Source organism: Hylobates moloch, unplaced genomic scaffold (assembly GCF_009828535.3).
Source record: "Hylobates moloch isolate HMO894 unplaced genomic scaffold, HMol_V3 SCAFFOLD_2, whole genome shotgun sequence".
NCBI classification, from domain to species: Eukaryota; Metazoa; Chordata; class Mammalia; order Primates; family Hylobatidae; genus Hylobates; species Hylobates moloch.
Genome location: NW_026652277.1, coordinates 12,934,658 through 12,947,952, shown reverse-complemented (window position 1 = coordinate 12,947,952; position 13,295 = coordinate 12,934,658). Strand labels below are relative to the sequence as shown.

The 13,295-nt window shown below is 45.3% G+C and overlaps 1 protein-coding gene across 3 annotated transcripts in view; it reads right to left on the bottom strand.

The window, feature by feature from the left end:
* Window positions 1-13,295, bottom strand: part of FRMD4A (FERM domain containing 4A) — a 692,562-nt gene that overhangs the window by 149,935 nt on the left and 529,332 nt on the right. The gene's annotated exons all lie outside the window — the stretch shown is intronic.

The window sequence follows — 13,295 nt, the reverse complement described above, 5'->3', positions numbered from 1 at the left end:
CCACACACAGTGTCTGAAAACGTTAAACTTACCGCCAGGGGCAGTGGCTCATGCCTTTAATCCCAGCACTTCGGAAGCCTGAGGCAAGAGATCCTCAGAGGGGAACCACTTTCCAGGCAGAAAGTCCAGCCTGTGCAAAGGCCCTGGGATGAGGGAAGACCCCAGTGTCTTAGTGTCCTGTGAGTGGAAAGCCATGAGGCTAGGGAGAGCCCTGGGGGCCACGTCTCAGAGGCTGGTCTTAGAAGAGTGGGGCAAAGCCATGGAATAACCAAGCTGAAGAATCCACTCTTTCCTTTCCCTCCTCTCTGTATCCAATGTCAGCCCATCATCCTGGAGAAGACAGTCCTATAATCACTTTATGGAGTAAACTCACATGGAACAGACCCAATTGACCCCACTGCGTTTCTCCCGTAGCTGATGCTGTGTGACACGCATGCAAAAGACTGTGGATAATGAGAAACAAAATCTGTCTGCATCATTGTCTAAAAACGCTTGCTCCTCTCAGCACACGCTTAAACCTCCAATAAAGGAAAGAGAGAAAACACACAAGTGGCTTCCAACCCCTTTTTGAGGCTTCACTCAAACTGCACCTTTTGCAGAGGAAAAAAAATAATTCCTTCTCCACAAAGCCCACACCTGTGGCTATAGGGAAGCCTTTTGGATCTGCCTTAGAATAGTGACCACCTGAAGAACTTTGGCCTGTTTTTCTTCCTTCTAAGAATCTCCAGTTGGAAAAAAAAATTCCATTAACTTACTTTTTTTATTACCTTGCTCTGAATATAGGAAAAGTAAAAAAATAAATGAATAAATGAAAGGGTTGGGCGCAGTGGCTCACGCCTGTAATCCCAGCACTTTGGGAGGCGAAGACAAACAGATCACTTGAGGTCTGGAGGTCGAGATCAGCCTGGCCAACATAGTGAAACCCCATCTCTACTAAAAATACAAAAAGTTAGCTGGACGTGGTGGTAGGTGCCTGTAATCTCGGCTACTTGGGAGGCTGAGGCAGGAGAATCGCTTGAACCCAGGAGGTGGAGGTTGCAGTGAGCTGAGATTGCGCCATTGCCCTCCAGCCTAGGTGACAGAGAGAGACTCTGTCTCAAGAAAAAATAAATAGGCCGGGCATGGTGGCTCGCACCTGCAATCCCGCACTTTGGGAGGCCGAGGTGGGCAGATCATGAGGTCAGGAGATCGAGACCATCCTGGGTAACATGGTGAAACCCCATCTCTACTAAAAAATACAAATATTGGCCGGCCATGGTGGCGGGCACCTGTAGTCCCAGCTACTTGGGAGGCTGAGGCAGGAGAATGGTGTGAACCTGGGAGGTGGAGCTTGCAGTGAGCCGAGATCACGCCACTGCACTCCAGCCTGGGCGACAGAGTGAGACTCCGTCTCAAATAAATAAATAAATAAATGGAAGAGAGAATTGTAAGTAAGACAACAGGAGCAACTTCTTCCAGAAAGCTGGGATAAATTCTGTTCTGACTAGAACACAAGATCAGGAAACAGAAGGCCTGGGTGCCAATGTCATCTCTGCCCATGCCTGATAATGCCCCACAGGTACCAAGATGTTTCAAACCTCTGTTCTTTAGCTAATGCTGTTCCTTCGTCCCAGTATGCCCTTCCCTTCCTTCTCCCCAGTGAGGTCCGGCCCACCCTGCAGGAGTCAGCTCTCATGTCTCTGCTCCAGAAAGTCTTCCCACACCACACACGAGGTAGGACGGTGGGGGGGGGTCCTCCTCCGACCCTTATAGCACCCACCCTGGGGGCTCACCTATTTCTGCACTTCCCAGTCTACAGAACTTGCTCTCTATGCATTATTTTTCCCCAGCTGACTTTATAAAAAAATTTTTTTTTATTTTTTAGACAGAGTCTTGCTCTGTTGCCCAGGCTGGAGTGCAGTAGTGCGATCTAGGCACACTGCAACCTCTGCCCTCCAGGTTCAAGCAATTCTCCTGCCTCAGCCTCCCGAGTAGTTGGGACTACAGGCGCATGCCGCCACGCCCAGCTATTTTTTTGTATTTTAGTAGATACGGGGTTTTACTCTGTTGCCCAGGCTGCTCACAAACTCCTGAACTCAGGCAATCCACCTGCCTCGGCCTCCCAAAGTCCTGGGATGACAGGCGTGAATCATCGTGCCTGGCACCAGTTGACTTTTTATATCTGGAAAATGCCATGACATCTGCCTTATGAGAAGAAAGTGTGCATGTCTGGTCAACTGGAAGGTGTCAGACAAATTATCTTAAGCTGCAATCACTTCCTTCCTGCCTCTGAAAATGTCCCCAAACTCTGTGGGTCTTCTCTTGGGGCTCAGCCTCCTGCGAGTACACCATGTGTATGGCATGTGCCTGGCCTTCACTCATGCTGCTTCTCCTCCTTCGAACTAGAGAACTGTCTCTCCATCCTTTATCTGAATGTTTAGCCATTGTTCAAGGCTGAGTTCAAGTCTTACTTTTAGTGAAGTCTTCCTTGATTGCCTAAGTCTGGGGTTTCTTTCAAACTTCTCCAGGGCTTCTGGTTTGTGTCATCTTCAAGGCATTTGGCATAATCTTGTACAATTAGTTATTTTTAAAAAATATGACCTGGGCTGGGTGAGGTAGCTCACACCTGAAATCCCGGCACTTTGGGAGACCGAGGCAGGTGGATCATGAGGTCAGGAGTTCGAGACCAGCCTGACCAACATGGTGAAACCCCATCTCTACTAAAAAAAATACAAAAATTAGCCGGGCGTGGTGGCACACGCCTGTAATCCCAGCTACTCAGGAGGCTGAGGCAGAAGAATTGCTTGAACCCAGGAGGCAGAGGTTGCAGTGAGCTGAGATGGCACCACCACACTCCAGCCTGGGCAACAGAGTGAAACTCTGTCTCAAAAAACAAAACAAAACAAACAAAAAACATGACCTGTCTCTCAACGATCAGTTTTCAACATTTATAGAAATGATCCCCCAAAACCTAGCACAGTGTCTAGCAACTGTTAGGTGCTCAAAAGAAGTATTTGCTCATTGATTTGAATGACTGCCTGCAAGAGCAAGCCATCCAATGACAATGTAGACTTAAACATTCAGCTTTTGTCTTACCATATTTTATGATAGTCTGATGGGAACAACCTTTTCATTATTCTCACAAGACAAAGCTTTGAATCACTCACAGACTGGAATGATACAAAAATACAGTGATTTTTCTCTGGCAACCAGCTCAAAGAATAAGGAGGACGTGAGAGAGAGAAAGAATATTCCATTTGTGGAATATTCAAGATTAGTCAATGGTCCAGGCTTGAAATATCCTTGTCCCACTCCAATGGCACATGAGTGACCACACACACTGCAAGAGATTAGACTTAGGTCCCTGGGGGTCACCATTCACATGTGATGAACTTCAAGGTGGGGACATGTCGCATGAAGGGACACAGACAGATGTCATTTCGATTCCAGTCTGTTGGGTTTACACACTGCCAATTCTTCTTCATCCACAGAGGACAAATAGACAGATGCATTCTCCCTCTAGAAAACTTTATTCCCCACATTAAACTTTCTAAAAGAATGACTTTTTAAGCAATGAATTTGACTGGCAATTCCTTTGTTCCCGGCCATCTATTGGTTTAACATTTATCAAGCAATTAAATAGACTAGAAAGGAAAGCAAGAAAATGGGCCAGGCGCGGTGGCTCACACCTGTAATCCCAGCACTTTGGGAGGCCATGGCGGGTGGACCACGAGGTCATGAGATTGAGACCATCCTGGCCAACATGCTGAAACCCCGTCTCTACCAAAAATACAAAAATTAGCCAGGTGTGGTGGCGCGTGCTTGTAGTCCCAGCTACTTGGGAGGCTGAGGCAGGAGAATCACTTGAACCTGGGAGGCAGAGGTTGCAGTGAGCCGAGATTGCACCACTGCACTTCAGCCTGACAACAGAGTGGGGCCCTGTCTCAGCTGACAACAGAGTGGGGCCCTGTCTCAAAAAAACAAAATGGTCAGGAAGCAAAGAGAACATGGAAGCTGGAATGACTCCTACATGACCCTACATGGAATAGTTGGCCTCTGAGGACAAATGACTTTCCTTCCTCCACTTCCCCTGCTTGAACTCGTCCACTCCAATCCCCTGAGGGGATCACGATGCGTGGCCTTGCGTGGCTCCGGTGGCCAATGGACAGGCAGACTTTCCCAAACCTGGAGTCCTTGGACCCTCTGGAGGAAGGAGATCAGCTGCCTCCACTTTAAAGGCTTGTAAAAGTCTCTCAATGAAGGCTGCTTATAAAGGCAGACTGAAGGGACACGTGGCTTATCCAAGGCCCTTATGAAAACTGCCCTATTTGGGCAAAAACTGAAAGATGGATTAAAAAGCAAACTGGAAACCATAATTCTGGGGCCACCACTTTTGGCTGCAGCACTTGTTACAATGTTGTTTTCTGGTCATCTCAAAGTCACATTTCCTGTACTCTAGAGGGTCGAGAATTCCACACTGCAAAAAACCTTTGCTTTCCTATTTAACCTTTCACAGTCCTGACATCAAGTGCTTCCCTCAAACCTTTTATGTTTCTTTTGCATTAGGATGGGATGGGACGCAAAGTCGTAAAGAAGCATTTCCTTTATACAGTTTAACTAAGAGATGCCTGATAGCTTGGTTTTCATGATTCTCATTGATTTTTCATTTGAGAACGCACTTCATTGCCTTTGCCGATAATAACGCAAAAAAAAAAAAAAAGCATCCCAGCGGCCACTCAGAGTATTTTTGTTATTATGTGACTGATAACTATCTTTAAAGCTGAGCAAGATAACACTCATTTGGTTTATGGTTGCAGTAGGTCAAACTGTCAGGTCAGTAATAAATATGCAATTGCTTCTGGGCAATAGAAATTGGATGCATTCATTTAAGAGATTGCTTTTAGCTTCTACATATAAAACGAATAGATTTTTGGTTCAAGTGTTGGCACCTTCAATAGAGATGACCTCCAGGAGAGCTTTGTTTATAGTTACTGGAGGGTGGAGTTGTGTGATAAGTCTATCTGAATCCATCACTTTCCAGACCCAGGGGGAGAATGATACTGCCCGGCTTCTAGATGTTTTTATTGTAGACAGGCAATTTCATATGGAATGAGTTTCTACAGAAAGCCAAAGCAAGAGATGAAGTTCTTATATGTTTATCTCTTTAGAGACAGGGTCTCACTCTGTTGCCCAGGCTGGAGCGCAGTGGTGCAATCATAGCTCACTGCAGCCTTGAACTCCTGGGCTCAAGTGATCCTCCTGCCTCAGCCTCTGGAATAGCTGGAACTACTGGCACATACCACTGCACCTGGGTAATTAAAAAAACAGTTGTTTTCTTTTTCTTATTTTGGTAGAGACAGGGTCTCACTTTGTTGTCCAGGCTGGTCTCAAATTTCTGGCTTCAAGCAATCCTCCTACTTCAGCCTTCCAAAGTGGTGGGAATACAGGTGTTAGTCACCACACCTGGCCAAGTGTATGAAATGCTCATAGATGTTGCTGGATGGAGGTGAGGAGACGAGCTCTTCAAATGGAAGAATGTTGATGTATTTAGTATCCTTGTCGTATAGTATGTGTGTTCATCAAGGACAGACCAGGCACTTTGGGAGGTCGAGGTGGGTGGATTACCTGAAGCCAGGAGTTCGAGACCAGCCTGGCTAACATGGTGAAACCCCGTCTCTACTAAAAATACAAAAAATTAGCCGGGCGTGGTGGTGGACGCCTGTAATCCCAGCTACTAGGGAGGCTGAGGCATGAGAATCGCTTGAACCCGGGAGACAGAGATTGCAGTGAGCCGAGATGGCACCACTGCACCCCAGCCTGGGTGACGGAACAAGATTCCATCTCAAAAAACAAAAAGGGACAGACCAGTGATACTGATTTCACTATAAACCATTAATAATACAGGAAGGTTAAAGTAGGGTGTATACTGGGGAGACCAGATTACTAAATCATGGGCTCTCCAGCCCAGGAGAAATCGTTGGCTCCACTACGTTTTCTTAAGTCTATTCCAAATTTTCTTTTCAAAAATGTTTTATTTTTTAGAGACAGAGTCTCTTTCTGTTGCCCAGGCTGGAGTGCAATGGTGCAGTCATAGCTCGCTGCAGCCTTGAACCCCTGGGCTCAAGTGATCTTCCCATCTCAGCCTCCTGAATAGCTGGGACTACAGGTGCACACCACCACTCCTGGCTAATTAAACAAATTTTTTTTTGTAAAGTAGGGGTTTTGCTGTGATGCCCAGTTTGGCCTCAAACTTCTGGCCTCAAGCAATCTTCCCACCTCAGCCTCCCAAAGCACTGGGATGGCAGGCATGAGCCACCGTACCCAGCCCCCAATTTTCTTTTCTAGCAGCTTCTACACCACGTTTTGTGAATCACTTCGTAATCTACAAACACAAGCCCAACAAGGAGTCAAGGGCCAGTGCTTTCTGGATCTCCAGTGGTTAACAGCAGATGCTAAATAAATATTTGTTAAGAGAATGAATACAGCAGCTTCACAATATGCCCCACAGATCCATATTCTTGTAGGTTCAGGGACTGCTGTGTAGACACAGCTCCCATCCTAAGCAAACAATCTCCATATTAAGAATTCACTCTGCTCACCTGTGCCAGGTTCCCAGCTCCCTCCGGTCATTTGCATTGGGAAGGAAAGGAGGGAGAAAGCCGCATCCCTAAGCTCTCCTTGGAGGGCACCGTTCTTTTTTTATTAGCTGCACACAGAAAGAGCTATGCTCAAGCACTTCTCTGGTCACTAAATATAAGGTACTGTTGTGTGTTTGCCGTTGTTTCTGACAACACAGCATGGGTCGTCTGAGAGGTGGTAATGAACACGGAATGCCGCGTTCCCAGAAGCAGTTATTACAAGCCAGGCACGGAGGCTGCAGCCACTGACTTTCTCCTCTCTCACCGTCCAGCAGATAATACGTGGAAATCCCAAACCTATTTCCAAATAAATTGCTTTCCCAGAGCTGTGTCTTGTGGTTGTTTCTTCTGCAACTGGAAAATTGCTTTTCTATTTTGTTTATTTTTAAATTGTAGATAAGTTTGTGGCCAGGAATGCTGAACAACTGAACCCTTTTCAGAGGCCCCAGCCGATGCCAGTCACAGCTGAAACAAACGCAAGGACATGAGGACAGCACAGACCCGAGCTCACTCCCGTGCACCAGCGTTCCTGGCACTGGTTCTAAAGATGCATCTTCAATGAGTCAGGCCTTTCTTTCTTTCCTTCCTTCCTTGCCTGCCTGCCTTCTTTCTTTCTCTCTTTCCTTCCTTCCTTCCTTCCTTCCTTCCTTCCTTCCTTCCTTCCTTCCTTCCTTCCTTCCTTCCTTCTTTCTTTCTTTCTTTCTTTTCTTTCTTTCTGTTGTTGAGATGGAGTCTTGCTCTGTCGCCAGGCTGGAGTGCAGTGGTACAATCTTGGTTCACTGCAATCTCCCGCCTCCCAGGTTCAAGCAATTCTCCTGCCTCAGCCTCCCAACTAGTTGGGATTACAAGCGCCTGCCACCACACCCAGCTAATTTTTTTTTTTTTTTTTTTGTATTTTTAGTAGAGATGGGTTTTCACCATGTTGGCCAGGATGGTCTTGATCTCTTGACCTCGTAATCTGCCCACCTCAGCCTCCCAAAGCGTTAGGATTACAGGCGTGAGCCACCGTGCCTGGCCAGGCCATTTTAACCTTAATAGTTTGGGTAAATCAGACTCCCCAGACAGCACCAATCAGGCGATTCAATTAATTAGGATAAAATCTGCTGAAAGAAAACATCCTTAATCGTTTACTGTCTAGGTTCTTAAAATAACATCCTGGCTGTAGGATGTCTGTGAGTGCTCTAAAATTTAAGCAAAAATTTATTTTGTATGTAAACTTTTATGAAGGAAAGGGAATGTAACTTCAAATTTCAAAGGGGGCTGTGATGAAATAAGAGGTTAAAAGCTACTCGTTTTCTTTTTTGTTTTTTTTAAGAGATGGAGTCTTGCTCTGTTGCCCAGGCAGGAGAGCAGTGGTGCAATCATAGCTTGCTGCAGCCTCGAACACTTGGGCTCAAGCAACTCTCCTGCCTCAGCCTCCCAACGTGTTGGGATTACAGGTGTGAGTCTCAAGCCCAGCCCATATTATTAATTGGTATGTGAAAATAAATTCTAACTATACCTGTCTTTTAAATTTGGAGTAATGGCTAACCAAGTTTCTTCTCTTTCTTCCTCAAATTTCTAAACACTTTTTAAAGGTGCTTTTTTAAAAAAACAAAACAAAACAAAAAACCCCAAACAAAAATCAACAACAAAAGATACTTATTTACGGCATTCAACAAGCAATTCTTAAAATTTATGACAGGAGATTCAAATTAAAATTTAAATAGATTATGACAATCATTACTTCAACTTGGGTGTGTTTGACTATTTCTGCTGAATAGCTTAAAAGTTGTTTAGTTATAGACTATAGCTTCTGATAACGGGATCTTCCATTCCCACCCCACCCCCTAGCCCACAAGCTACTTCTTGATTTTAATTAGTTTTGTTGTTGAGACCAGGCCTCACTCTGTCACCAGGGCTAGAGTGCAGTGGTGCAACAATAGCTCACTGCGGTCTTGAACTCCTGGGCTCAAGTGATCCTCCTGTCTCAGCCTCCTGAGTAGCTGGGACTACAAGTGTGCACCACCATACCTGGCTAATTTTTAATTTTTTTTTTTTTTGAGACAGATTCTCACTCTGTCACCCAGGCTGGAGTGTGTGGCGTGATCTTGGCTCACTGCAACCTCCACCTCCTGGGTTTAAGCAATGCTCGTGCATCAGCCTCCCGAGTAGCTGGAATTACAGGCATGCACCACCACACCCACTTAATTTCTGTATTTTTAGTAGAGATGGGGTTTTGCCATGTTGCCAGGCTGATCTCGAACTCCTGACCTCAAGTGATCTGCCCACCTCAGCCTCCCAAAGTGTTGGGATTACAGGTGTCAGCCACAATTTATTTTTTTTGTGTGTGTGGTAGAGATGGGGTCTTGCTATTGCCCAGGCTGGTCTTGAACTCCTCCTGGCTTCAAGGAATCCTCCCATCTTGGACTCCCAAATTGCTGAAATTATAGGCATGAGCCACTGCACTCACCCCACAATTAAAAAAAAAATTGAAATTTGGGTCTTAAAACAGCAATAGAAATATTTCAAAAAAATGTAAAAATGAGTTTCTCTAAGGGATGGATGGCCAGTGGTTGATAAATGAAAATCTCAGTTACCCTATTTGTACACCCGGAAACATTAAACCTGAACTTCCGAGCTGGTTCTTCTACTGTTAGGAATGGAAGCTAGAAGGAAGATGGTCTGTAACTTTACAGGCCCCTGGGATGAGTCGTTGCTAGCCCCCAACATTCAATGCTGAAGTAGAATCAGCTTTTCTTCTGTGCTCTGGAGGGAGAGAGCACAGGAAATACTGCGACATTCTCGCTGTCTAGAACAGGGGTTTTCAAATTTGCCTACATGCTAGAATCAACTGAGAAGCTCAGGTCACACCCAGGCTGATTCAATTGGAATTTCTGGGGGTAGGTCCCAGGCATTGGTATTTTATAAAGTGTCCCAGGTAATTCCAAAGTATAGATAAGGTTGAGATCCCTAACTCTAGCAAAATATAAATTTTTTTTTTTATTTTTTGAGATGGAGTCTCACTCTGTCGTCCAGGCTGGAGTGCAGTGGCATGACCTCGGCTCACTGCAACCTCTGCCTCCTGGATTCAGGTGATTCTCCTGCCACAGCCTCCCTAGTAGCTGGGATTACAGGCTTGTGACACCATACCCCGATAATTTTTTGTATTTTTAGTAGAGATGGGGTTTCACCATGTTAGCCAGGATGGTCTTGATCTCCTGACCTCGTGATCCGCCCACTTGGGCCTCCCAAAGTGCTGGGATTACAGGTGTGAGCCACAGTGCCCGGCCAATAATTATTTTAACATTGGATTTATACCTGGCTCTTGGTTAGTTTCAGGATGTATTAAAGGCTGCCAAAATGTCTTTGTTTGCACGTATCACCACGATTCAGATAATTTATATAGATAACCACCTGTATCTCTTTTTATGAGGACAGAGTTAGTAAAAATAAAAGGAGGCCAGATGCAAATGAATCCTGGTCCAGAAGAGAGCATTCGTAAAAAATTGGGGAAATCTGAATCAAGTCTGTAGTTTAGTTAGTAATATAATGCCAATGTTCATTTCTTAGTTTTGATGAAAGTCACGTCGTTTGTAAGATGTTGACATTTGTTGAAGTTGGGTGGAGGGTATAAAGGAACTCTCTAATATGTTTGCAATTCTTCTTTAAGTCTATTTCAAAACTAAAGTTAAAAGATTAAAAAAAGAGAAAGCAGGCTTAGTATTAATGCTGCAAAACTGTTGATTGCTAACAATATTAAACATTCTTGGGCATAAGTTCTTACACTGTGACTTAGATGCTTTATTAATGAATACAACTTATGGAGTGAGAGAAGCTTAGAGAAATTTCCAATTTCCTCTCTACATTCTGCTTTATATATATTTTCTCCAGTTTCATCTAGATCCCACAAAATGTCAACAGCAGTTAATTCTGAAAGAGTCTCTGACAATATATGACCTAGAGTCACACACTGTAGTATTTAGAAATTCTTTTTTTTTTTTTTGGAGAAGGAGTCTCACTCTGTTGCCCAGGCCGGAGTGCAGTGGCACAATCTCGGCTCACTGCAACCTCTGCCTCCTGGGTTCAAGCGATTCTTCTGCCTCGGCCTCCCAAACAGGTAGGATTATGGGCGCATGCTACCATGTCTGACTGATTTTTGTATTTTTAGTAGAGACAGCGTTTCACCATATTGGCCAGGCTGGTCTCGAACTCCTGACCTCAAGTGATCTGCCTTCCTCGGCCTCCCAAAGTGCTGGGATTACAGGTGTGAGCCACCATGCCCAGCCTACTATTAGAAATTCTACTCTCAGGAACAATCATGCTGCTGGTAAGAGTATCTTGCACTTGTACGGCACTTTACAGTTTATAAGTGCTTTCCACATGTTAGCCTTGTTTTATTTGCTTTAGGAAATAGACAAATACATGTGATACACCACAGGCTGTCATAAAGAATGGAACTACGATTGCATTTTACTATAAAACACACAGTGTAGCACCTGTATAAAGCACAGACACACACATGCTCACAATACACACGCAGAATTAGAAAACACGGTTATAAAACAATTTTGCTGTAGTGTCCCGTGATAGAGAGCAAGGCCGGGGGATGTAGTACTGTAAGGCTAGTGCTTACTACCTAGGAATCACCAAGCCAGAGCAGGTGAACACCCAAGGGCACTATTTTGCAGGGGGAGCTTTTGTTCTTCTTTCCTACCAGGAAAAGGAGAAAAGTTCAGATGAACAAAGAGGCACTCACAATGTCTGTTGGCCCTGGCGTTGTCCCACCGGGACTGACAGCCCCTGAGTCATAGCCTCCCCACTGCCCAGCCTTGAAGGTGCCAGCTCTTCACCTCCTCTGGGCTCCTGACACCTGCCCTTTCCCCTGGTGCACCAGGCACATCTGCCAGTTCTTTTTCAGAAATCTTTTGCCAGCTCCAGTGGTTTTCCAGTGGCCTCCAGCTGGCTGGCCGCCACTCCTTCTGTGGCCGGAGAGACCCTCCCACCTAGACTTGGGGCAGGTGATGGAAATGGCTGCACTTTCTCTGGATCATGTCAGAAGGATGGCTCACTCCTCTTCATCACTGCCCCCCACAGAGCCTCCACGAAGCCAGCTCCACTACTAGAGGGGACAAGACACTTTTATCCGGCCTGGCTTCTACGCACGCACGCACGCACGCACGCACATGCTTTCCTGGTCAGCACAGAGAGCCAGGAGAGCTCAGACCTGGAGCGTACCAGCCTAGCTGGATGGGGAAGCTGAACTTGGGTGTGTGCACCCCCTGCTGTGATGTGTGGCTTTGGTGCTCTCAACCCTCCTGGGAGAAGAGTGCCTTTCTACCTAGGTCCGATTCCTGCCAGTCAGCGCTGTTAGGGCAGTGATCTGAAATGTTCTGCAGACGCACATCATCTTCCTCTTCAGCTCAGGATCACACGCTCATTTTTCAATTCTTGTTTATTCAAAAGGGAAGCCTAATCAGGGCTCCTCTAGAGTTCATGGGATCTTTTAGTAAACTTACATGGGAAATGTGAACAATGGGGCTATGATTAATTGAAACTTAGGGTTTCCTTCTGATTAGTGAAAATAGTCTCAACAGCAATTTAAGTGGTTTACAGTTATTCTCAGGAGAAAGGGGAGAGAATAATCTACATTTGTAAAAGTAATTGTTCTACATGTGCATTTGTTTAACGGCTTTTAAAAAATTGTAGTGCTGGGTGCTTCCCCCCACAGCCCTGAACCCTTCCCAGCTGGGCTTACTTGGCCCTGCCTGCGATTCCTCCTGCCCACCGACAGCCACTCCCACCTGCGTTCCAGTTCCCTGCGGGCTCCAGGACTAGGGGCCGACCTTGCTCCTCCCAGCTTTCTTGAGGACGATGTGGCTTTGCTCCTGCTGCCTGCTCTCTGAACACACCACAGCCTGAAATAACCCTGATTTACAGAGTGACCAGATGGTCCAGTTTGCCCAAGACAGTCCCAATGACACCCCTTTTTGTTCAGTGTCTCAATTTGGATAATAAGTCATAGGACCACCCTGTCCACTTGCAGCTCGCCAAGGCCAAGTGTAGCCATGTGCAGGGACATCTGGTTGCCTCTTTCACTGGCCCATGTGGGTGCCCACCTGCTCTTGCTTCAGTGGCACCACCTGATTCCCGGGGCCTGGGCTCCCCTGTACTGTCTCGCCTGGCCCCTAAACCTAACACCGATCTTTTAGTAGTTTAGGAAATCATCTCTGTAATTCTGAAGATCTGGAAGACAGAGAGAGACTGTGTGTGTGTGTGTGTGTGTGTGTTTGTGACTGCGTGTGTGCACAGAGGAAAGAAAATTATGAACTATTTTCTTAGAATAGCTCATTTTTATCTAGAGATCTATACAGGTATTCACCATACTCTTTTGATAACAGTACATTAAAAAGAAAATGGAAATTTTAGTAAAGATTTTCCTTACTCGTATTACAAAACACCACTTTATAGAGCCAAACTGAAAAGACCCTTGAAAGCAAATATTCTTCTCATCAGATTGGTGATCTGAATTTTTTATTTTCACAGTCGCTTTATTTCAGTTTAGATACTGAAACTGCGCAGGTTATTTTCATTTTGAATTTATCATCAAATTCACTTCCTGTTATTGTTATCCCAACAGTAGAGAGAAATGTTTCATTTCCAGAAGTTTTCATTTAACTTAAATAGAAAACAAACCCA